The following is a 25,770-nucleotide window of genomic DNA, read 5'->3' as shown; positions in this document are numbered from 1 at the left end:
GCTTGCAGTCTGATTCTTGCCGGACATTCATACGGAGAGCTCCAGGTACCCGTTACCACCAAGAAAACATCATTGAAGGACACCGTTACGGTGGTGCAGGAGTGCTCGTTTGGAGTGGAATTATTCTGGGTTCCAGAACTGACCTGCATGTTCAAATTGGAACCACGACAAGGCAAATCTATCGGGACGTCATTCTGGAACAACATGTACGTTTGTTTCGGGGCGCCATGGGCGCGCAATTTGTTTTTATGGATGACAACGCCAGTCCTCACCGTGCAAACATCGTAAGCGAATGCCTTCGATCGGAGGATATTACCCGTATGGACTGGCCAACATTTTCACCAGACTTGAATCCAGTACAGCACGTGTGGGACATGCTTGGCCGTCGAGTTGCAGCCCGTCAACCTCCTCCTGCATGTCTACCGGAACTTCGGAGAGCATTGCGTTTTGAGTGGTGTAATATCCTCCAAGATCAGATCGATAATTTGATACTCAGCATGCCTAGGCGTTGTACGGACTGTATATTGCATCGTCTGGTAGACATACAATTTATTAACAATCATACCAACCATGTAATATTGGTTTTTGGTAAATAGGTGTTTTTTGGAACTTGCTCCAGGGAGAAAAAATCGCTAATTTTTTTTAATAATATCAAACATATTGCATCTTTTTTGCTCTTTACCTTTTGTTTAATAAATACGCTTTACAAATAAGTCAAATTTGTTTTGCTTCTAACTCTTCCTTTGCCTAATTTTGCATTATCTTTAATTTATGGACATGAGTGTAGTAATAGATTTAAGCGTTATTTTAGTACCAGCCTAATATAAATATATTATCTCCAGGAAACTTTTAAATTAAGATTTTTCTTGCCAATTTAAGATTATGAATTACTATTAAAAATGAAAACAACTATTTTTACGACAGCCCTCTTACATTCCATCACCGTGCGTTGCCTACAGTTCCATTACAATTCCAACAGTACAGTTACATTTCCAACCATTTCGTTTTAAATTTTGCAGATAAATAAGTTAATTTTAACTTCCTTCTTGACATTGATCTAAAATTATCTAAATAACTGCCGATTTTTAAACTTTAATTTAAATGATTATCTTATTTTTTTTATTTTGAATTTAACGTTTTAATATTAAAGAATGTGTAACTTTTGTTTCTACTTTTGAATTTGTGTTTAAAATGAGTGTCGGGGAATATATTTTCTAAAGTAAGGATCTCGTTTAGTTACATTCTTACAAGTAACTTAAATTTAAAAGATTAGTAATTTTATTTTGTTTATGAATTTTCTTTCTTACTTGAAAAAAGACGAAACACCCTCACTTAATTTAGTTGTTAATTGATAGTTGATTGATTTTTTTCCCCTTCGACATATCAATTTATCTCTAATCAATGATAATAACTACTTTTTCAGTACTTAAAATGTTTACGCCTGTTTTTTTATATTTCTCCGATTCAGGATTTTGCTTTAGAGAGTTTGAATATTTTTCACTGCGATAGAGGCCTAGATAATACTAATTAAAGTACTGACTAAAAAAAATTATTATAATAACACACGGTTTATTTGAATTTCTGTTCCTTGAAGACAATATATAAAGAACTTTTTCTAATAATATAGACTAATAATATAATTTTAAACACAACTAATAATATAATTTTAAACACAACATAAACGGCCATTATTTATGTTTCAACCCAATATTTATATATATATATAGAGAGAGATTCAAGTACAGAATACCAATTAAGTAAATTTTCAAGCACATGGTGTAAAATTCTGAAAATAAAGACATTTCAAGCAAAAGTTACGCAAATTAAAAAAAAAATATTTTGATTATATATAACTGCATTTAAACACAATGTTCAGTTCAGCTGTATTTAATACGATTGGATGTGAAAGTATAGCAGTTAAAAACAAGTTTCAAAGCGTTTCGAAGAACTCAGTTTCTTGTGCGCAAATGGCTGAAAAATCCGTTTCGAGAAAAGTTGAAGATTTTTTTTCACAAAGAATTAGAACTCTTGATTTTTCTGCTTTGAATTCCCCATATTCATACGTGAAGTCCTCCCTATTTTTAAATAATGTTGCTTACATATTTGTTGTTTGTTCTCTTTTCTCTTTTTATTCTTGTAAATAGCAACGCGTGAGGTCTCAAATTCTTAAGTCGTTTATAGCTGATTTACATGTGATTATCCCCATCCACCTCTTCTTAACTTTTTACTTCTAAATAAATGTTTATCATCCCTTACTAAATTATTATTCCCAAGTTTCCTATCATAATAGATCATAAGAACCTGAGCAGATAAACCTATCATTCCTTGTATTCAGGCTCAGTATAACCCGAATACAAGAAATCAAATGTGGGTAAAACTATAGACGAGAATTTTAACAATATTCTCTTTTTTTTAGCATTTTAGAAAATTAAATATCAAATTGTTAAAAGTCTCGTAGTATTCAGTCATCCAGTCTAAGCGTTCTAAAAGCAAAATTCCATAATCTTTGAAATAAATTCTAAAACGAAGTTTTCTGTTGACATAAAATGAAGTCGGAGTAGATAATTGTACCCTCTGGGCGGACACGAAAAAAAAAGATAGTTCTGTATCTCTCGTTTTACTAGGCCAATTGATGAAATTTTATATGCATTCTTTTTTGTGTCTCAAAATCGCGACTTAGGATATGTATTACCAATATATACTGCATTATTACAAGTATTGTGACTAAAAATCGGACTTTTCTGCAATGACATACCGGTTTGTTTTTCCATAATTCGATTCTACGACTCACCTTAAGACTAAATATTAAATGTTGTCAAGTTTGGTCAGAAACTTTCCGAGAAATTTCAAAATTATTTTGGCGCACGTTTTTCAGTTCGTGCCAAGTTCGTGTAAATATTCATAATTTAAGATAACCTGTATTTCTTTCTGTTTATTCATTGTGCACGAGAATTAAAAAAGGGCATCCTTTATCCTTTCAAATAATTTAATGCGTTACAAATATGCTAAATTTCAGAAAGCACCAATATATCTTGGAAATTTTGAATAAAAAAAAACTTTAATATTTTTGCAGGAATGCCTACACATACATCTACTTTAAGGTGATGGTAAACATTTTATAGCCTATAATTCAAAATTGTTTTGCGAAACATTTATAACAATTACTAAAATATTATAAAATCTTCAAAAATACATCAGAAAATATCCGCAAATTTTATTTATTGAACCTAAATTTCGAATTGTTAAAGAGGGAATCAATTGAATTTAATAAAAAGAGATATATTAATAAATACAGTGTCTCAAAAAAGTGATGGGACACTTGTGCTTTACAAAAGGAAACTGTAATAAAATTAATTAAGAAAACATGTAAAAATTTTTTGTGGGTGTGTTTCATACTTAAATTTAGTAACAATTATTACATAAAATACATTTTCTCAAAATATTAAAATATTAATTTAATAAAAATATAATTGTTTAAAACGGAGCAAAAAATGGCTCACATAAGTAATGGAACACCATTAGATACTACTACGTACTAAAATAAAAATATTTTTGGGAATTTTTATTTTTACTCAAAAGCAATTGGCAATAATTTATAAAATCGTCTGCAGTATTTCTCTCCAGTTTGTTTTGGAATTTTTGCGTTTTTTAGCTCTGTGCAGCCATGAATGCTAAACGAAAAGAAACTTTGCCTGAAATTCGAAAATTAGTTATTAATTTGCATATTGAATGCGAAAAATCTATTAGAGAAACTCCTGAAACAGTTAACTTGAGTCATTCAACAGTTTAGAATATCATTAAACGATATAAAACGAATCATATGATTCAGGATAAAAGAAGACCTGGCCGACCATCACAGCTATCCAATGGAATAAAGGGAATTATCGTTCGAAATATTAAAAAAATTTCAAGAATGAGTGCTCCTAAAGTTGCTGCTGATTTACAAGCATTATATGGAGTAATTGTAAAACCGGAGACTATTATAAGACTAATTCGATCTGCTGGAAATCACGGTAGAGCAGCCGGGAAAAAATTCTTCGTAAGTGAAAAGAATAGAAAACTCAGACTGGCTTTCGCAAAATCACCATAAATAAGAATTCTGATTACTGGAATGAAGTTATATTTAATATATTTGGTTCTGACGGTAGAATCTTGGTGTGGAGAAAACCCAGGGAAGAATTTCGAAAACCGAACTTGGTGCCAACAGTAAAACATGGTGTTATTGTATGGGGGTGTTTGTCGTCCGCTGGAGTTGGTACTCTTGTTTTTATTGACAATATAATGAATCAGTACAAGTATATTGACATTTTAAATCAAAATTTGAAATCTTCAGCGCGAAAATTGAACCTTCATAACGATTTTAAATTCTACCAGGACAATGACCCCACGCATACTGCTTTGAACATTAGACTCTCGCTGCTGTATAACTGTTCTGAAGTAACAAAAACACCACCACAATCTCCAGACTTAAATCCCATAGAGAATATTTGGCAAGAATTGGAATCAAGAATTCGCAAACACACCATTTCTTCAAAACAACAATTAAAATCGGTGCTTCAAGAAGAATGGGGTAAAATCACTCCAGAAATCACAAAAAAAAAAAAAAAAAATAATAATCGAATCCATCCCAAGAAGATTAAATCATGTTTTAAAAGTAAAAGGAAATCCAACAAAATATTAAAACCTTTTAAAACGTAAACTTTTTGAATAAATATTTGTTGGAAAAGTAAGTGTCCTATCACTTATGTGAGCCATTTTTGCTCCGTTCTAAACAATTGTATTTTTATTAAATTAATATTTTAATATTTTGAGAAAATGTATGTTATGTAATAATTGTTACTAAATTTAAGTATGAAACACACCCACAAAAAATTTTTACATGTTTTCTTAATTAATTTTATTACAGTTTCCTTTTGTAAAGCACAAGTGTCCCATCACTTTTTTGAGACACTGTATGTACCAAATCCAATTCACATTGAGGAGCTAAAATTTTAGAAACAATTTTTTTAAAATTTCTCGTGTGATTTTTTACAGAACTTTAGCATAAGCTAAGTCATAAAATCGAAATATGGAACAAAATAGATATGTCATTTCAGAAAAAGTCCTACTTACGGATGCTAATATAAATCTAGTACGTATCTAAAGACGAACTTTTGAGAAATGACAAATGAAGGTAAATTTCGTCAATCGACCCAATAGAACAGAAGATAGCGAACTGTCGTTTATTTATTTATTTTTTTTTTTCACAAAGGATACCAGCCGGGATATTTTGGTTTTCTGGCGCTACTAAGATATGTTCAAGCATTTCCTTTCGTTGGTTTTTATACAGAAACACTTTTTTTTAACAAAGAGAAACTGCTGCTTTTTATTTTTCTTCAAATTCCCACCCTCGCTAAAAGTAACAATTTATATACTATTTTCCGATTTTTTAATAATAACTTTAGATAATTTAACTGGACATAACCGATCTTTTAAAAATTGTAAATATACATAGTATTTGTAAACAAATATGTACAGGGGTTGGACAAAAATATGGAAACACCTTTAAAAAAACATGTTTCTGTGCTTAATATGGTGTAGGAAACCCGTTGGCATCCAAAACAGCTTGAAGTCTTCTCGGAATGGATAAATACAGTTCCTGTATGTTTGCGAAGGGAATATTATACCGTTCTTCCTGAAAAACGGTGGCAAGTTCAGATAACGATGTTGGCGGTGGATAACGAGAACGCACTTTCCGTTCCAATGTAGACCACAAATGTTCGATAATATTCAGGTCTGGTGACTGTGGTGGCCAGGGGAGATGGGACAACTTATCCTCGTGCTCAGAAACCAGTCCTGGATAATGTCAGCTGTGTGAACAGGGGCATTGGTGTCTTGGAAGACACCATCACCATCGGGGAACAAAGTTTGTACCATGGGATGAACTTGATCGGCCAAAATGTTCACATAAGTCTTGGCAGTCATGTGCCCTGACACAGTTATCATGGGACTAGCAGAGAACCACGATATGGCTGCCCAAACCATAACACAACACCCGCCATGTTTCACTCTTGTCAACAAGCAGTCTGTATTATAGGCTTGAGATGGCGTTCTCCAGACGTAAACTCGGCCAGAAGTGGGAAACAATGTGAAAGAAGACTCGTCGGACCATATTACTCGCTTCCACTGCTCTATAGTCCAGGCTTTATGACTTAAACACCACTTTTTCCTGTTACGGGCATTAGCATCACTGATGAGTGGCTTCTCAATTGCAGCATGGCCAGCAATTCTCTGTTTATGAAGCTCCCTTCTAATTGTTTTCGTACTCACAGGGTTCGGTAACACAACATTCATTCCAGCAGTAACTTTTGCAGCTGTGGTCTTCTTATTTTTCGTCACAATTGCCCTTAATGACGGTCTGTCACGATCACTCAGGACACCCTTTCGTCCGCGCTGTGATTTAGCAGATGATGTTTTTCCGCTTTTCAAATATGCGAAATAAATCTTCGATACAGTACCTCTTGAGACACTAAACACCTCGGCTACTTTGCTTACGGAAGCACCTACCATACGTGCTCCAACAATTTGCCCACGTTCGAAGTCTGTTAACTCTGACATAATGCAATGACAACCTCACATAACAGTACTCCGACAACTCCGAACTGTTTAGCACATTTACGAAGTTGTATAAGGGGCGTCAGTAGTCAAAAACGCCAGCGCCACCTACATATTTCATTAAAATCAATCGTTCTTTTCAAACATGCATTTCACAAGGTGTTTCCATATTTTTGTCCATCCACTGTATATCTACTGCGTATTTTTTTTTTTTTAAAGCAATATTTACCTTACATTTTTCTACAGCTACATTATAATTTTCAGGAAATATTTACCTGAAAGGAAAAAGAAATAATGTCAAGATCTGGGCAATAATATGCATTCAAAATAGTCTTATTAAAATACTGGTATTATCATTATGGAAAGTAAGGCTTGAAGTTAAGAAAGAACATGCATATAATTAAATCAAAAATCTCGTATATAAGATCCAAACATATTGAAATTTCCAATAAATTTGATGATTCATTACAAACTGTAATATTACGTAAGCAAACAAATTATATTATTTTGTTTCATTTCAAATGTTATTTAGTCATACGTCATTTATTTAGTGCAATGACGTATGCAATACGAAAGTGAAAAATCTGTCGTCCACACAACATGACTTCCCTGTACGACTTTATAAATTCTGTGCATTTTTTGCTGCTTTTTATTTAAATTTATTTCCTCGAATTTCTGAATTTCATGAAAGATATATTTTTCATTCAATCATTTCAATTCTTACTTCCCGGCAAGGCAAAAATATATAAAAATTTAAAGCACATCATTAAGAATTCCAAATTACAAAAAGTTAAAACATGAAATACAGATAAAGGGAGTTAAAAAAACAATAATTTTCACAATTATACTTAGAGTTACTACGCAAAACAAGCTATTCGGCCAACGGACAGAAATACTAAATTTATGGTGCACAAAATTGAATATTAAATTTCCTCCATCTGGGCAAAAAAGACATTGAAGTTTGTGCATCAGCTTAGTAAATTCGCTATTCTACTAGGTATTTCAAATGCAAAAAATGGCGGCACCATCAGGCCTAGCGTCACTTTTAAATTGTTGATAATTCTACAGTTATTGTAAGCAGATTAACTAAAGCAGATTAATTAAACATTAACTTAAACATAAGAACAACGTAATTCAATCTCTTTTAAGAGAAGAATGCACGATTTACCAACATATAAGAGTACCAAAAATAAATTCCATGAGGCCTGTAAGTGTGCATGTATACATATTTACATGTTTGGTGAGACTGACTGCAGCAAAAAAAGGGAGGTGCACAACTATATTTTATAGCAATTCCATACAGAAAATTTAAAAATTGCTAATCGTTTTTGAGTTATGGGAGACAGACGTCACGAAAAAATGCCTTCTGAATCCCTTTGACAAATCTATTTGACAATCCGTTTGGAAAAAAAAAAAATATTCTTTTCTTTTATTTTTTTTCCGTAAGTACAGATGTCGTGCAAAAAATCGTCAGAATGGATATTTTCGTTGAAATATAATACCCGAATTTTTTCGCGATTACAATATTTCCCTTGCTTTGTGAACGGAAGCAAAAATAAGGAAATCGAAACTTATGCAGAAATTTAATATATAAAATATTTTAGTCAAAATTTTTAAACTGAAACAAAGATACAAATGAAACAAGTCTACTTCTTTGATTGAATTTTATAGGAATAGCTAAATATCTTTAATAAAAGAGACATAGTTAAAAAATATTTTCGTTCCGTTGGACTTGGAAATATTTCTTATCGCCGATACTATATGCTATTCAGTTTACTCTTTAGTTACAAGCAAACTACCATCAATTATGTTTACTAGCTTAATATTTAAATAAACGTTTGTGAGTCTATAACTATTGAAGTATTCCTTGCATAACTATTATCATATTGCATTTTAACTTAAAAGGTTCACCTGATTTCTAAAGCTCTCTGAAATAGAGGTATAAAACAAAGGCGACATAGATTTATGTAAATGGATATGCCTTCGATTCATATGCAGTCAGTGAAGTTTCATTTCAATTTAACTTTTCTTATTTTTTGACGAGAAACTCACATGTGCAAAGCAAGAGTTAAATATGAATGCCTCATAAATAAGTATGCTTAAATTTTTTCAGAACTATATTTTCTTACATGAAATAATTAAACACATAAGGCACCTTCACGTTAATTAACCAGTTTGGGATCTTTACTGTGTAGGGTATCCCTTAGTTTGAATAACCAATTAAATTAATAGAATAAAATAAAATAAATAAAATAAATAAAATTAAAAATCAATAAAATAATAAACCAATAAAATTAAAAATCAATGATATAATAAATCAATAAAATAATAAATTAATAAAATAAATAAAATTAAAAATCAATAAAAATAAAAATCAATAAATCAATAAAATAATAAATTAATAAAATAAATAAAATTAAAAATCAATGATATAATAAATCAATAAAATAATAAATTAATAAAATAAATAAAATTAAAAATCAATAAAAATAAAAATCAATAAAATAATAAATCAATAAAATAATAAATTAATAAAATAAATAAAATTAAAAATCAATAAAAATAAAAATCAATAAAATAATAAATCAATAAAATAATAAATTAATAAAATAAATAAAATGATAAATCACTAAGATAATAAATTCATAAAATAAATAAAATGATAAATTCATAAAATAAATAAAATGATAAATCAATAAATTAACAAATTAATAAAATAAATAAAATAATAAATCAATAAATTAACAAATTAATAAAATAAATAAAATAATAAATCAATAAACTAATAAATTAATAAAACAAATAAAATGATAAATTAATAAAATAAATCATCAATAATTAAAATTAAATTAATAAAATAACCAATTAAAATAATTAATTTAATTTTCGGTATCTTTTCTCAACTCCCCAATTTCTCCTCACATTCTCTCGCTGGGATGCAAATTAAATTAATGAGAAGGAGAATATTTAAACGGGCGAAAAGAGAAAATTAGTCAGAACGTGATTTCGCTAGCATAGCGCACTTTGTTGTTTTATCCTTCCTGCTGTTACTCTGAGTTGCTGGTACGCTTTCTTGCCGTTTACGTAAGGTTTATCGACGGTGTAGGTTGCTGACTCAGCCTATCAGTTTTAAGTAGTCCAGAACTATTTGTTATTAATTTACTGTTAATTTAATTTTAACCGAAAGTAGTCGGTGTTGTTATAAGCACGAAATACATGCGTTTTTCGGCAAAGAGTTTAATCAAATAAAAGGGCAGTTTAAACCATTTTCCTGTGTGCTATTTCTTCAAGCCTGTGTGATAAGTCGCGCGACTTATTAAGATCATTTCCATGCATGGTAGCTAAAAGGACTAGATCTCACAACTGTCACTTCTTCCTTCCGTTTTTCCGTCAGAAAGCAAATTTTTTTCGCGTATATTTAAAGTAAGGTTTTCAGATGTAGGGCTCGCAAAGCGTGTTCTGTCTCTCGACCCAACGTTACTAGGCTGCTATATAAGATATGTAGTATTCGGCTATGCATTTTAATGACCGATATTGAATTTCCACATCGGTTAAGTTGAGCCAATCTTCGTGTTAAATTGAATTATATAGGATTCGGCTACTAGCTTATTGAACAAGTGGTTGCTTTACATTTTACACATTATTTCTCTGCGTTACATCGCCACAAGTGGTTGGTTGATTTGTAAACTAACAAGAAAAGAGGCATGCCTTCTTTTCTTGTTAGTTTTAAATAAAAGGTCCTTTTACACCGTTCTAAAATTGTACGTTATTTAATAGTGATAATTCACTTAATGTCTACGAAACGTCTGCACATGTTGGATAATGGCAAAATACACTTTTAAGCCTAATTTTTACTTATTAGGTCAATCAATTTCATTATTCCCTGCGTCTTATGTATGGCGGCTGACATGTTAAACAAAGAATGCCTTTAGGCTTATGTTTATCAATAACACAAAATATTATAATAACATGGTAAAAATGGAGTCATATTTTCCTGGAACATTAATACTATAAGCTGTTTTCTAATCCATTTATTTTACTTCCGTTTTTCCGTCAGAAAGCAAATTTTTTTCGCGTATATTTAAAGTAAGGTTTTCAGATGTAGGGCTCGCAAAGCGTGTTCTGTCTCTCGACCCAACGTTACTAGGCTGCTATATAAGATATGTAGTATTCGGCTATGCATTTTAATGACCGATATTGAATTTCCACATCGGTTAAGTTGAGCCAATCTTCGTGTTAAATTGAATTATATAGGATTCGGCTACTAGCTTATTGAACAAGTGGTTGCTTTACATTTTACACATTATTTCTCTGCGTTACATCGCCACAAGTGGTTGGTTGATTTGTAAACTAACAAGAAAAGAGGCATGCCTTCTTTTCTTGTTAGTTTTAAATAAAAGGTCCTTTTACACCGTTCTAAAATTGTACGTTATTTAATAGTGATAATTCACTTAATGTCTACGAAACGTCTGCACATGTTGGATAATGGCAAAATACACTTTTAAGCCTAATTTTTACTTATTAGGTCAATCAATTTCATTATTCCCTGCGTCTTATGTATGGCGGCTGACATGTTAAACAAAGAATGCCTTTAGGCTTATGTTTATCAATAACACAAAATATTATAATAACATGGTAAAAATGGAGTCATATTTTCCTGGAACATTAATACTATAAGCTGTTTTCTAATCCATTTATTTTAAAAGCAAAAATTAAAAGATCATTTGCAAGTTAAACTTTAGTTTCCCCGTACGCATATAAACCCATAAGTCAAACTGTGTTATAACACAGATCCACTAGGGATTTTGGAAGCAAGAGAGGTGAAAACTGTGCAATGTCCTCGTCGGGATTCCAACCCTGGACTTCTCGAATACGCGTTGAGCATGCTTCCAATTACACAACGACATCATGCGGAAAGGAGAGAGTTTAGGTTTGGTTTATTTAATTATGGCAAAGCACACTAGGGCTATCTACCTAAGGAGAGGGATGCCTTCGAGGAGGACTCTCTACGGGAACTAGCTCGTATCCACGTTACACATGGGGAAAACCGCGAAAACACCCAAGCAGCCAGCCCGTTCGCGGGATTCGAACCTCGGACCGAACTACCAGTGTTCAGCGACTTTACCGCTCGGCCGCTGGTGGGCTGGAAAGGAGAGAGAAAATACACTATGTATTCCTCCTTTTAAAGGGCGACTGGCAATTAGCTTATCCAGCAGCAGATCCTGGTTGCGACGAATTAATTATCGTCATAGTTAATTCGTCAATAATAGTTCGGGCGCCACTAGAGTTATTAGTTTTTTTCCCTTAAAGCAGGAGATGTTGAAAATGTCCAATGCCTTCGCAGGACATTTGAGCTCTGGACCTCTCCTTTACAGGTAATTGCGCCACGAAGGTATGTGCAAAAGAGGGAGAAAGTATCTTATAATAAAAAAGCACTTTAGAAGTTAGTAATAAGAATTGTGAAGTTAGTAATATTTCACATTAACCCTTTCGCCGTCTTCTCCTGTTCGCGAAAATTTCCTCCCCCCCCCCCAGCGGCCGTCTGTTTTTCGTAGCGTGTAATGTTGTTTTCTCTGTACGTCATAACTTTCCATACATAACTTTCGTAGTATATGAATGTCAATAAATATTAAGTAAAATTATAAGGAAATAAAGCATAATAAAAAAATAATAATATCTTTTGCTTATGTCTAACAGCAGGATAATTTGATAACATCTGATCCAGGCGGTCCACTCCTCCCATTTTGCTGTTCTAATCTTTTATAATTATTGTTTTTTTTACAGTCCTTTTCCGTGTTCCAACATTAGTCATCGAGTTATTATGGACTGTACTCATCAAGCGTATATCCTTCTTGTCTTTCCAATTCACAACCTCATTTTTTCTCTTCTTCTGCCGAGTAGACGTTGAAGCCATCTCTCACTGCCTTGCATCTTATGTAAAATGGCGCGAACATTCATAAAACCCGGGGCAAATTCAATTAGAAATACAATGCCTGATGAGTGCTGCCCTCTAGACGGTATTAGAGCAGGTGACAGGTGACGGAGGACGGGGGCGCCTGGTGTCTAACATAGGTAAACAGGCATATACCCCGCGTCCTCCACTGTGTAGAGGCAACAACTCCCTGGAGCCCCATGAGGCCGCCCCGGGAGTTTATTAGGATCTTAAAAGTTAACATGGCCATACAAGGGCTAGACTACATGTAGTATATTGTAAGAACGTGAGACAACTGAAGGTTATGGTTACAGAGGTAGAACAAAATAAGACATAAACATAAAACATAAATGGAAACATATAAAGAAAAACATGAAGAAACACATAAAGCACTAAAAACACAAAAAGGTACACTAAGATACACTAAAATACACGTAACTAAATAAACACCGAACACACATAGATAAACACGATGCAGATAATTATATAATGTGGACACATAAAAACGAAACATTTGATGATGTTATGAGACGCATAATAGCACGTAATTATTTAAACAGCGCGTGTGATACTGAGAGGACACTCAATAAGGCACGCATATATACGTGAAGCAATGTGATGACAGTAGTTCATGAAGCCATGATAATAATAGTACGCACAAGAAAACGCGTAGATATACAAGATGCAAAGTAAGGACTAAGGTACATGATACAGTGATATACAGGATGCAATATAATGGTAATAGTACATGATGCAATAAAGTTAGTAATTCACATAACAGGTAATAGTACACACATGTGAGCATACAAAGATACAAAGATACGTGTTACAGCATAGTGATAAGAATACTTGACGTAATGGTGCTAATAGTTCACACTGTACGATGCAGTACACACATATATGCAACCAAGTGTCGCAGAGCACATGATTAACGAGGTATTAGAGCAAACAAAAATAAAAACTCAACCAAGTAAACATTTAGAAAGCGTTTTAAACTTTTAAAAGTTTTAAAATGTAGAAGAACGCTTGAAGTGCGTTAAGGCCGCCCTGCGGAAGTTTCATTTGAACGCCCTACACTCGTTACGGACGACGAAGAGGTTAACGTTCCCCTTCATAGCTTTCAGTTCATAGCTTTCACTTCAAACGTTTAATATAATCTTTCATGCCATATATTTCTGATCAGGGTGCATCTTCCGATTATGGTAACTTGGCGATTTTCTGGCGAAACTTTGGCGACCAGCCCTGCTACAGCAAGCGGCTATTTTTTTTGGACGCCATTTTGTTTTCACGATGTAAAAGCATGTTTTTTTTTACTCAACATTTTACTCAACACTTTTTCCAACAATTTGCTAGCCGAATTACGCTTATACTAGAACTTTTATGGAACAAAAGTGCTTAATCATGACGAAGATTAGGTGCGAAATTGAGAGAAAGTGTAGTATCGCCGACTGCTTAACGCGTTTTTAAGAATTGCATATACACAGTATACAAGTACACGTCGACCTATTTTCACTTGAAAAAAACATCTCAGAATTGCGCAAAAATGGCATTGCGCACACTCTTGACTTAACAAAGATAACACGCAAATAATTAAATAACCCCCCCCCCTTGGACGTAATATACAATCCGATAACTTTCAGATTTCTTAATTTTTTCATTTAATGATATTTACGATTTCAGTTTATCAAAAATGGAAATTTTGATTACGTGTGTTTTTCAAAACCATTAGAATTAGGTAAATGTGCGTAGTTATAATATAGAAAAGACGTGGAAGTTAATATCACATATTTTCACAAGAGCTTATAATTTAATTAGTGTAACTCTTGCATCAGTTGGAAGAAATTTACAAGTACGAAGTATTTGTTATTATTTCTTAATTAATTATTGTAATAATCGTAGTCATTCCCCAACAAAAGCAGGATTCAAAGCCTTCATTACTTTACTTAGAGATAGTTAATCAACTCAGCACTAGTTACCATCAATCTAGCAACTCAGAGTTAAAATAAAAGCAACTTGAAAACTGTTACAATGATACTAGAATCTAAATCAACACCTCAACAAGTTAATTAAAGTTTTTTTTTTTTTTGCTTTCTCTGAAATATTATAATCATTATCAAGTAAATTTCGGCTTACATAAATATTAATTAATATAATTTAAGCTTATAAACGATAGATATATTGCAATAGTGAAAGCATCTATTAGTTAGAATATTTATGTTCATTATTATTATTATATACTGATAATTTTCTGGCATGACAGCTACTTGAAAAATTAAATAATGATCAGGGCTAATCTTTGGAATATGGTAACAGGTAGTTTGGCGACATTTGGGTAAGGCGATAAAGGTTACTAGCTAGGACTTTAGCAATAATCTGAGAAGTACACAGTTCGAATCACAGATTATTTTGTCTCAGAGAAATGACAGATGAGACATGTCATGTGACATTTTCCGGAAAATTCCCATATTGATTTTAGCTAATAAGCACTTAGAAACAATTTCGCTGCTAAAGTGCAGAATCGCCCACTGATTTGTTTGGCGCTTTTTACAAGAGTAAGAAGAATTGGATTTTTGTCAATTTTCTTTGACTTTTTAAGTGAAAATAGGTCGATGTGTACGTCCAAGGGGGGGTTATTTAATTATTTGCGTGTTATCTTTGTTTATTAAAAGTCATGTTCTTCGCACTTAAACTATAAAATTCCATTCAACAGCTATATCACAAAATAATTTACAGAGAGCATATCTTTAGAGTTTTCGATACACAGTCTCGGAAATGAAAATGTTTTGAATGAATGTTGAGGGGAAAACTTCACAATGTTGCCGTTGCTCGCTTTGAAATCGTTAATGGAAAATTCGCAAACATTTCACAAAATATGAAATAGCCAACAAAAAAAATAAATAAATAAATAAAAAACGAAGTTTCAAAGTCGGGCTTTCAGATGATCATATTCGCGTAGAGGACAACGTTATTCAGAATTGGGTGGCTGTAGGTACTGTCGTTTCTTCACATTGGGAGATATATGCATATATTCATGCAGATTCTTTATTATTTAATTTCTTCAAATATAATGCAGGGTTCTAATATTTGGTGGCAACAATTTGAAAAGTAAAACGCCGAACCAACGCAAAACGCCGAAACGATATTAATAGCTCTTTTGGGCAAATTCTCCTTTGGACTAAACAAACACATAACGAAATGAAATAGCGAGATATTGATAAATAATAAACTAAGGTTAAAACTGAGATAGATATTCACAGGCCATTAAAATTTAAAATATAATAAAATTTTACATATTAAACCCTTTCAAGTGCCAAGAAAATAACAATTAACTGTTCTAAAATTAATTCATAATATAAATGATTTTCGAGTCGGTAATTTTTGTAGTAATGTTTCAATTCAATACAGTCAAATTATCGTAAGAAAATTTCATATTTGATAAATAATTTAAACTTTCCGCTTCAGTTCAAGATAATTAAAAATAAACGAAAACCAATTTAATTGTAATAAATTTTAATATTAAAATTTTATTACATCTAATGTAATAATTAAAACAGTTCGAGGTGCGCATTCGAAAAAATTATTTTTCAGCTCAAAGGGGCAATTTACCCAGAAGTGTTATTAATTTCGTTTTGACATTTTGCGTTGGTTCGCCATAAACAGCGTTTCACTTTTCAAATTGTTGCCACTAAATATTAGAACCCTGCATTATATTTACTAAAATTAAATGGTAAAGAATCTGCATGAATGTATGTATGTTTCTCGCACTGTGAAAAATCAACGGTACCCGGAGACCTCAAATTTTGAATAACTTAGTACTCCAATCGAATATGGGAGTCTGGAAATCCAAATTTGGGATTTGTTTTATTATCTATTTTATATTTTGTAAAATTTTAACGATTTTTTTATTAGTCCGAAGGGGGCAAATTGTCCAGAAGGAATATTAATTTTACTTTGGCATTTTGCGTCGATTCATGATAAGCGTTGTTTCACTTTCCAAATTGTTGCCACCAAATAATATCGCCCTGTATTATATTTTCAAAATTAAATAATGAAAAATCTGCATAAGTGTATGTATGTTTCTCGCCTTGTGATAAAACAACGGTACCTAGAGCCATCCAGTTTTGAAATGTTGATGTGAGCCTCTGAAACCCCATATCTGGAAATTGTTTTATCATCGATTTCATATTTTGTAAAACTTTAACGAATTTTTATGAGTAAACTCAAGGATTTAAAAGCGAGCAATGGCAACGTTGTACAGAAAAAACATTTTTATCTCCAGCTTGCGACACTGTGTATCGGAAGTTATAAAGACAAATTCAATTTAAAATTAATTTGCGATATTGCTCTTGAACTGAAATTTATGGTTTAAGTGCGAAGACCATGATATTTAATAAATAAAAGTGACACACAAAACGTTAAATAAACGCCCATTTGGACGTAATGTAAAATCTGAATCCTTTCAGATTTTTTTCGTCTTTTTTAATTTAATTTAATTAATTTATTTATTTTAAATCTTTTAAAATACACTGATTTCGTTTTAAGCATTGGCAAGGAAAAGGTGGAAACAAAAGTGAAATCGACTTTCTGAACTACAATTGTATGAAATCAGGTAAAAGAGTAAAATTAGTTTGTTGGAAAGTTTGAATAAACCTTTATCAACTCGAAGGACTTGTACCTGATCGCCATCATAACTGAAAGATATTTATTCAACATCTTCGCCAAAGCAATACTGCTTTTTGCCTAATTTTAAATTTTACATTTGTTTGTTTGTATTTGAATTCGATTTAAAGATACTATGTTATTAAACATAAGTTATTACATAACATTACATAGAGTTATTACATTACATACAGTAATAATATACATTCGTTAAAACATTTATTAACGGTTTTAAATATTTTTCAACGAAAATTTCTATTCGACATAACCACTCCGTTAATGTTTATCAAATCTGTCATGTTAAGAAAATAAACGAAATTCAAATTTACTTTATTCCAAGTTTCATTTTGTATGAGTATCAATTTTTATTGTTATTTAATAGCGATAATAAATGCTGCTTTAAAGGTTTTGCTTGCTTTTTATTACCTAATTATGCATTGTAATATGAAACACATCCATCTTAATGCATAAGAGTATAAAAATTTCTAAGAAATGTAATTGGAAGAAACAAACATAATTCTCGTTTTTCGAATTATATGCACGAACGAAAGGTTTTAGGGCACCGAGAATTTTAAGTATGTTCCGTTCTAAGATTTCTTGAAACCTGTTGCATAATATCTTTAGAATACAAGATATAAGTTATTTTTATTCTTGTAGAACAATAAAAACTTAATAAAAGCCATTTACAATGTAGCCACGCATAAAAATATTTTTTCCCTGAAATACTTCATAAAAACATAAGGAGTATTTTGCGGCAGATGGGTTTAAAGGTCTGTTTGTGATATTTAAACCTTTTGAAGCGATAAAATTTGAAAGAAAATACATTTTTACTTTTGTGATAAATATTAATGTACAATTCTGTGAATTTTAACAGAGCTAAGGATGTCCTAAGGATATACTGGGATGTGACTTCAAGCTCTCGGGAGGATGAGTTTAGAAAGAAACTGGGATATTACGGGATGTCCTGAGGATGTAGCAAGTAGGATTTTAAATCCTAATAACATCCCATACACTGTCTATGGGACCTAGATGGGATGTTCTGAGGATATAATGAGATGTGTATAGGAGGCTAAGGGGATATGCCGAGAAGTCTTGAGGATGTAGGAGTTCAGATCCTAATAACATCCTGTACACTGTCGATGGGACTTAGTTAGGATGTCCTGAGGGCAAACTGGGATGTGACATTAAACACTCGGGAGGAGGTGTATAGGAGGTTCGGGAGATATTCCGAGATGTCCTTAGGATGTGCGCATATCCCGCGAGCAACATCCTCTGGATAGCCTAAGAATGTTTTTGAGCTATATGGGTATTCAATTGTTAACGCAATTGAATTTTTCTCATTATCATCCATGGTTTTTCCCCATGTGTAACGTGTATACGAGCCAGTTTCACTTGGAAAGTCCTCCACGAAGGCATCCCTCCTCTTAGGCAGATAGCCCTCGAGCCTTTGCCATAATCACACACATATACACACTCATTATGATCTGGAAAAGTTAAATGCGTTGATAAAATCTCTCAACTGAGGAACTTGAAATATTGTTATGAATTTTGTATTTAGGTAGGTAATTTTAGTAGAATTGTAATTAAAGTTGTATTTTTCTATGTAATGTAGCGCGAGACAAATTTTTAAGACAAAGCTATGCCTGAAAAATAAGAATAAAGGGGCACGTGCATTTAAAATTGAGTAAATAGGTATCTCGGTAATTTGTATTGAAGTTGAATAAATGTAATTGGCCACAGTGTTAGCTGTAACCGTAGTTCCACACTCGTTTTGCTTTCCAGCAATTTCGAGAAGCAGAAAGTACTAGAAATATCTCTCGACCGGTTGAAAACTATAAAAGACCGGAAAGAAAGCATCTGGGATCAGTTGCTTAGTTATTGTTGCTACGAGTTGTTTAGTTTCGCTTCAACTGAGATACCCGAGTTAGCTTTCTCTTTAAATGCGCTTTGATTGCGCTGTGTTTAACGTTCTTTGTAGTTTGAAGTGTAACTATTGGTTATGCTGTAAGATACTGTGAATACTTGTATGAACATTTCTGTGAAAATTTGCAGAGTTTTGAAACATCTCTTTTGTAAAAATTAATTTTATTAGAATTAATTTATTCAATGTATCTACTCACGCAACAATATTTACAGTTATGTGTTCTGTTTCTTGATATTGTTTTATTGATAACCTAAATTAACGTTTAACATTCTTTTGAATGACTGCTTGCTTATACTTTACTTTATAAATTTTAAATAATCGACATCGGCTCCGTATTTTGCAATATTTATCAAATATGGAAAAAGTAATCATTTTAAGCGCTGGTTCATATACATCGCCCATCCGTTTACTTGAAATTTTCCGCCTTCTAAACTCAAAAGACTTCATAAAAGTATTCGTCTAGACGTTTACCAACCAAATAGCAGCACAGCTTTGTATGCAGACGATATAAAAGATAAAAACCGATCATTAAGTCTGCGAAGTTCACTTTAGCAGATGCACTATAAAAGTAAATAGAGCTGAATTGCTGTATCCTCATTTCGAAACCAAATGTGATTATATATGTCTGAGCACTGTTGATGGTTTACAGTTTGGTTTATTTTGTAAAATATACCGTAAAAAAGATTTACTTCTAAAGATTATCTTTAAAATATTGAAAAATTTCATGAATTACTAGAAAAAGAAATCCGAGTTTAAAGAATGAATTTTGGTTTAAAAATCCTTATTGACGGATTAAACTTAAAACTTATTCTTTAAACATTGTAGAATCATAAGGCTATTTTGAAGCAGAAAACGTGAAAAATGAGCAATTCCCTGCCTGGGATCTCGAATACTCACCGAATGTCGTAACCTTTACACCACGAAAGTGTGCAGAAAGCAGAGAGAAATGACCATATATATATCTATATATATATATTATATACCATATATATATATATACCATATATATATATATACCATATATATATTCTTTCATATATATATTCTTTCCACCTTTTCTAGTTCGGGCGCCACTGTGTTAATTGTTAACAATACTGTGTTGTTAATAATTAAAAATTACAGTTGTTCAACTGTAATTTTTAATCTGTTTGAAGTTACAAAAGAATAGCAGTTAACAGTTACATTTTTTATCAAAGTATCATTCTGCTTTTGCAGATATTATGTGCAGCCTTTAGAACAATTGTTATTGTAGTATACTTTTAACAGAAGTATACATTTTTTTGTAGTTAATTACAACCACTGCTATTGTCATCAATTGTAGTACCTTTCGTTGTAGATAAATTCAATAAATATTTTAGTTAATTGGTTTGATTTGTTTTGGTTTATTTAATCATGGCGAAGCACACTAGGGCTATCTGACTAAACGGACGGATGTCTTCGTGGAGAACTTTCTAAGGGAAACTGGCTCGTAAACACGTTACACATGGGGAAAACCACGAAAACGATCATGCAGCCAGCCCGTTCGCGGGATTCGAACCTCGGACCGAACTGCCAGTGTTCAGAGACTTTACCGTTCGGCCGCGATTTGTTGAAGTTGTTAAAATAATACAACGAATCCTGAAGAGTTATGCGAGCACACAGCTCTTATAGAAAATATATAATGAGTCATTGGGTTAATGAGATGTTCATAACATATAAATAGTACCTAACATATCCATAATGCAATATGGACACTACAAGAAAAATTATACAAAACTAATGCAGTTTTACACTTTTTAGTTTCAAGCGTTTTAAAATTTACCTGCAACTAAACTAAAATACGCCATACGTAATTCTCAGCTGAAATACATCACGCCTGATTCAAATTCAAATCTTGTGAAAGTAATAAGGGCAATCAATACGTCTAATACGTATTTGAAATAATGCGAACTTTTATGCTTGAAAACGTTATTCGCCTGCCCCCTCCCTTTCGTAGATATATGAAATAAAGAGTTCAAAGGCATTATATTTTGTATTTATTAAAAATACAAGGTATATCTTCGTGGCGTAATTGGAAGCATAATCGACCCGAATTCGAGAGGTCCAGGGTTTTAGTTCCAGCGAGGCCTTTGCACATTTTTCAAGTATCTTGCTTCAAACAAATAACCTAATGACTCCCAATGGTACATAAATTGTTAGAAATATATACATTGTAAAACCAAAAAATAAAACGAAGGCACTTGGTTTGTATTATGATCCCATATTATTATTCTGGATTTAAGGTATGTGCCCACATACGAAGCACTTTTTTTAAAATACATAAAATTTTAATTAAACACACATGTTTTTGAGTAAAATGGGATAAAAAACTGTGAATTTAAATGGGATTTTGTAGAACGTTTCATTAATTTTTTGAATATAGGGCAATATTCAGTAAAATTTTAGTGAAAATTTTCATTTACGCCAGATCTCTTATGACAGATTCTAATGAATATAATTCAATAATCTTTACACTGTACATAAATAACATACTTACCTGTGTTCTGTAGCAAAAGATTTGCTGTACTTATAAAATTTTTTTAAATATTCAAAACTTGGTACAAAAACTCAAAATTAAAACAAAAAAAAAAAATATCCTCTTTTCTTCAAATACTGACAATAAAATCAATAAAATAATACAAAGAGGTCCCACTTTGCTACAAAACACAGCTAAAGATAAATAAAACATTTCAGCAAAATTTCATTTGAATATTCTAAATACATTTTGAGAAATTAAGGGGACTCATACACCTTAAACCCCTCATGATCTTCGAATATGTGACTATTGCTAGAAGTGGGATATTTTATTTATTTTAAAAGCAATTACTTCCAACTTTTTACAGCTGACTACATGATATAGCTGCTTTAGAAATTAGTAACCAGAAAGTTTGTGTTGCCACAAATATTTTTGTAACTTAATCCTCTTTGTGACAAAATATTTCGCCCTGTTTCCACCTTGCGCGCATGATATTTTAAAAATGGCTAATGGTACATACTTAAAATTTGATGGAATTCTTTATATGGGAACTATTTTCTAACTGAACCAACAATCTGATGAATATTTTAATATTGAAAAATTTTATGGACAAAAACATTACAAATTTTTTTAATAAAATACATTTTATAAACTCAACTCCAAATAAAATAAAAATTTAACCTGAAATTTTTATAATTTTAGGTTCACAGTAGTTTCCAGATGTTATAAAAGCTATATATTAAATATGGAATTAAATTGTGAAACAGAATGTTTTAAACTGTGCGCGCAAGTTGAAAACATGACGAAATATGTTGTCACAAAGCGGATTAAATTATAAAAATATTTGTGGCAACACAAACTTTCTGATGACTGTTTCAGAAAGCAGCTATATTATGTAGTAAGCTGTAAAAAATAGCAGTAATTGCTTTTGAAATAAATAAGTTATCCCAATTCTTGCAACAGTCACCTATTCGAACATCTTATGGGTTTTAAGGTGTGTGAGTCCCCTTAACGTAATCGCAATCACAATTAACGAAAAACACAATTTATCAGAAAATGCATTTAAAGATTTTAATACAGCACAAAAAATTTTGTAGCCACTTTAGATCCTTAACACTCGCCCTATTTGTACGTTAGGCCCTCTTTTACTTCATTCTTAACTAATTTTGACTTTATTTTAGCATTTTTGTGGATAACTTTGTTGCTTGTAGAGATTGGCGCTTCGATTTTTGAATTCGCTGTTTGTCTATTCCCATGAAGCTTTCAAGCATAATGGGATTAATTTCTAGTTTCTATTGCTACCTGTTTTCCATGTGAAATTTAAAAATGAAATTTATTTAAATGTTGATGTATGCAAAACGTCAAAACCATTAATAAAAAGGTAAATTAAAGGACTATCATTAAATCCAGTATTTTTAACTATTGTTCATGTATTTATTTCTTTTTGATTTGATGTTAACAAAATCATCGATAATATTATCAAAATGTTCTATTACTTTGTTTCTTCATAATACGATAAAATTTCATTAATGCAATTCATTTGTAGATCTTAGATGATTCTTCGTTATTTTTATTGGCGGGGATTGAACTCCTCTGGGAACATATATATCGATTGGGGGAAAATTCATAGATGTATTATTAGCTGATTTCAGATATTGTATTGTTGCGTACATACGCGTTCGTTCTGAAGGCACAGTTCCGATAATAGGTTGATAAAATTTATTCTTATCAACAGAAATATATCAGAATTCTGGACATTTCCTCAGAGATATTCGTACAAGTGTTCATAGTATCACGCAGTATAACCAGTGATTATACTTAAAACTACTAAGAACGTTACACACAACGCAGTGCAAAGCGCATCTAAAGAGAAAGCTAGCTCGGATATCTCAGTGCAAAAGCAACTAAACAACTAGGGGCCTAAAATAGTTTTCAACCGGCGCTGAGATATTTCTAGTACTTTCTGCTTCTCGAAATTATTGAAAAGCAATAAGAGGGCTGAATTAAGTTACAGCTAACACAGCGGTCAATTACATTTTTTCAATTTCGATACATATTACCGAGATACACATTTACTCAATATTAAATGCAAGTGCCCAGTGTTCTTATACTTTCCAGCATAGCTTAAAATTTGTCTCGCGCTTTATTGCATGGAAAAAATGCCACAATTTTAATTATAATTTATTAAATTATCCATCTAAATACAAAATTAGTAATAGTATTTTCGAATAAAGTGCAAAATTTATCTTTAATTATTTATTTCTTAGTATATACAGAGGCTGTTCATACATGTTTTAGACGATGCATATTGTATTCACAAAACTAAACTACACAAAATTCTTGCGTTTAAAATGTTCTATTTGACATCCCTTATTCTGAACTATCTTTGGACATCGCAATTTTCAGGATAATAATGCCTTTCGAAGTGCCAGAAGAGGTATTCTATCCCATTCCTCCCGAACAGCTTTATAGAGTCCTGTTAGGGTTTGGGGACAACGTTTGGATAATGCAGTTTTTAAAAGTCCGAAAGCAAAAAATCCATAGTCACACATCGGGAGATTTAGTAGGGAGATCAGTTAAGGGGTATGGTATGGCCCTGATACCAGTTTTTTGTTCCATTTCTTTTAGGAAATTTACAGTGGATTTTGATGTGTAACTGCTAACTTTGTCCTGCTAGAGTCTCACAGATGGATGGCACTGCGGGTAAAGAGATGGCATTTCATTCAGAAAAATTGGCAATAAAATATTTTCCTGATAATATTTGGAGTTAATCTTGACATTTTTTGCACTCTCTTTATTTTTAACTTGCTATTATAAGAAAAACCAGCAACTATCATTCATCCTTACAAAAACTTTCTTTCGATTCTTTGAACCATGCACTTAAATTTTTTTCTCCTCTTTTATGATAATAAATGGCTCTTTTTTTTGTTACAACCATTTAATTACACCCATGCTTCATCCATTTTGACAATTGTTTTCCATTTTTCTTTGGATAAGTGTTTCTCATGTAGAACTCTGCAGCGTGTCCTGCGTCGAGCGATATGCTTTGGAAGAAGACGATGCTCATTGCATTTTTTCGCTTTCTTAAGATTTAAATCAACTTTTATCATTTTGTTTAGAGTGAACACCGAGCATTGTAATGATTTTGCAACTGTCCTTTATAATTAGGGGGATTTTCTTTTAACATTAAACAACGTACCCTTGCAATAGTCGAAGATGTCCGCTTTTTGCTTGGATACTTGTTTGGAATTTTCGTCCCGCTTGAGGCTCCAATTTGACGTTTTTTTTTCCCTTTTTTGTTGATGATATGACCTATCGACGCTTTAGATATCACAAAACCATGACTCTCACATCGTTTTTGGATAACGGAGTATGCATATTTCTCTTCGGAAAGAACGTCAATGTAGCCTTCGAACCACTGCTTTGTTAAATTCGCCATTTTGAATAAAAACAAAACTTTTAAGTCACAGACAATAATATTGACTTTTAAAAACATGGTAAAATTGCAGTTACTTCTTTTGCAGCAAACAATTTTTTATTACCGCTTACCAAAGTCTTCTAAAAAATGTTCGAACAGCCTCTGTATTTTAGCTCGATTTTTCGTGGTTCTCCGATTTCTCCCGTAGGAAGCAGTCCTGTAAAAGAGCAGTTCGATACCAGATACCTTGCTGTGACAAATAAATCAAAATCTTTTATATTGTTATTCAGATCCTTATGTTATACGGAAATCTGCGTCCGCAATCATTAGTTAGTTTCAAGAAATAAAATCGTTGCGTGACTTGATAATTTGAGGAATTCACGTTATTTAGTTTCTATTTCAGCATAGTTTTAAAGAAAAGTTGGAGCTTTTTACAACTTTAGAAATGGTGAAGGAACCACATTTGCGTGGACCAACGCTTAAAATAATCCTTTATGTATGATTTATACGGAGTAGTTTTTTACGCTGTTTTTCCTAATTGAAAAGAACCTTAGCCATAATCTTATGCGTTTGAGACACGCTTTAGTTTCTAAAAAAATTCGTTTTCAAGATTCAAAAATTACCCAGCCGGGTGTTTGGCGTGTTTTCTTTTTAACTGTCTCAACTCTGCTATTTTTAACTAGGCAACAGTATTGCATTTTGTTAGATTTTGAATAAATAACCGCTTTCTATTTAAAATTCTTAACTTT

This window comes from Stegodyphus dumicola, chromosome 12 (assembly GCF_044657685.1).
Source record: "Stegodyphus dumicola isolate Sdum_Otavi_A_Nest chromosome 12, ASM4465768v1".
NCBI classification, from domain to species: Eukaryota; Metazoa; Arthropoda; class Arachnida; order Araneae; family Eresidae; genus Stegodyphus; species Stegodyphus dumicola.
The sequence above is the reverse complement of the archived record's forward strand: the minus strand, read 5'-3'. Positions refer to the sequence as shown.